The sequence below is a fragment of the Nothobranchius furzeri genome, chromosome 12 (genome assembly GCF_043380555.1).
Source record: "Nothobranchius furzeri strain GRZ-AD chromosome 12, NfurGRZ-RIMD1, whole genome shotgun sequence".
Classification (NCBI taxonomy): Eukaryota; Metazoa; Chordata; class Actinopteri; order Cyprinodontiformes; family Nothobranchiidae; genus Nothobranchius; species Nothobranchius furzeri.
The window spans coordinates 8,978,875-8,981,232 of record NC_091752.1 but is presented as its reverse complement, the minus strand read 5'-3'; positions in this window follow the sequence as shown (position 1 = coordinate 8,981,232).

Below are 2,358 nucleotides of genomic sequence, written 5' to 3'. Positions count from 1 at the left end.
ATGCAGAAGGCAAATGGCACGCCAGAGAGAAGAAGAGAAGGTACAAGCTGTATCTCCCCTCCATCATCAAGTGTAACACAAGAACTAACAAGAAGACGAACGAGCTTGTGGCACTCGGCATGAGCAGCAAGGCATTTCAGGAGTGCAGCCTGGTGCGTTTCACTGAGATGTGGCTCCATGAGTCTCGACTGCTGTCAGTCACCAATAGCTGTGTCCATCGCTCCATTTACCATTATGTCATCTCATCCCGAGACTCCAGATGCTTTCATCTCTACCTCCAGGCTCTTCAGTCATGTCTGCATCAAAAGAGCAAAGAGTACTTTTCACCAAATGGTGAACTGTCCCTCTGCTATAAGCCACTGGCTCACTATTTTGGATTGTGGGTATACAGATTTTAAAACTTCCTATGCAACAACACAAAAAATAATTACAACAAAACCTTTTGAAGGTTTTTATTTTTTCATCCCCAGATATTAAAATACTTAGATTGAAATCTGTGATCCTCTTCTGCAATTATTACAAGAACAAAAGCCTCCTGTTCAGCCAGCAATGAATCCTGAGATAGCCTGGGTCTGATGGGCTCCTTCACCAGGGGTGTTTATCAATGTCAAGGAACCTCACCTTGATGCCTTCGTCCCGGCCCAGTTGCCTAGGAGACACGTCATCGTGAACACAAAGGTGTGTTCCAGTGTTCATGTGCTACGGAGGCATTAGTCCTCCATCTGTTAGCCATCTCCATAGAAATGATATTTTCTTCTTCTTCTTCTTCTCTTGGTCAAAGATTTCCCAGAACACAGTGCGGTATTTTCAAAAGGAGGGTGGATCAGGGGCCAGCAGCTACTTCAGGGGCAAACTTCCTGTTTAAATGTAGGTCAACTAACTGTAGCTAGCAGGCTGATACCTGATTTTTTTATTTTTATTTTTTTAGATCCAAAGCAGTTGCTTGGTAGTTGCAGCTCTGGTGCAAGGAGGTTGTAGTAAACCTTACACAATTAATTAAACCAATTAGAAAACCTTGCATAATTCATTAAAGCAATTAGTAAACCCCACGTATCCAATTTAACCAATTAGCAAACTTTACATATTTAATTAAACAAATTAGTAAACCTTACATAATTAACTTAACCAATTAACAAACCGTACATAATTATTTTAGCCAATTAGTAAACTTTACATATTTAATTAAACCAATCAGTAAACCTTACATAATTAATTAAACCAATTAGTAAACTGTACATATTTAATTAAAACAATTAGTAAACCTTGCATTTTTAATTTAACTATATAAACAACTTAAAAAGTAAAAAGGTTGTTATACAATAATATTAAAACTTAAACATATAAAATATAACTTTAACTCATGTGATGTGACAGTTTTTTGTTCAGTTTGAAATTGTTTCTGAAATGCTAACTCAATGCTAACATTGTTAGCATTGCTCCCTCAGCAAAGAGCTAGCTTATAAATTAACAAGGTGCACACATACAAGGTAAAACCTTTGTCTTCATTTGATTGTGGCGTTTTAGATGTGGCCTAGATTATCACGTGTACGTTGTTGATCGTTATCCTCAGCAGGTGCTGCAGCGGTAACGTACAGATAGAGAACATTTATGTTACCGTGACCCAGAAATGATTCAGCTGGATAAAAAGTCAGGAAACGTCCAACTGGAGGGTTCAGGCTGAGATGGACTTCCTGTCAGTCTGTGTCGGATCATTGTTGCCTTATTGAGATTCATTCTGGTTTGCATGCTGGTAGTTGAAGATGCCCCTGTGTGCTGAGTGGGCGGAGCCTACCCACGATTTTAAAAAGAAAGCATCTCCTTTGCTGCTAGTGGCTGATGAATCAGATCCAGTCACTCCCAGAGCTTGTTTTGATTCACATTTCTGTAACCTATGTCTATATTTATGTTATCTGTGTTAAATGTGATGACGTATAATGCTTATTGACTCACACGAAGAAAATCATACAATTGTAAAAGTAAAAACACAGATCTTCAAATCTTTTAAACGTTTTTACATTAATGCTAACAAATGCCATTTCTTATTTCACATCTGGAAATCATGAAATGTCTGAACGGACACGTGGAAATGTTGATTCTGAACATCGTGTTCATTTATTTATTTGCTGCCGTCAGCACCTTCCAGCCTGCTGTGCTCAGCTGCTACTGTTAAGGATGCAGGGGGACCGGCTCTTGTCCTCAGGCATACCTGACAGGTGGGTCTCAAATACAGCGACACCGTGTGACACTGTGCTGAAGGTCCTGTTGCCTTTGGACACCTCTAACCTAAACTACAACACCGAAGGCCGTATCCTTCAGAACTTGGACAGTTCTTCAGCCGTTGACCATATAAGGAAGAGA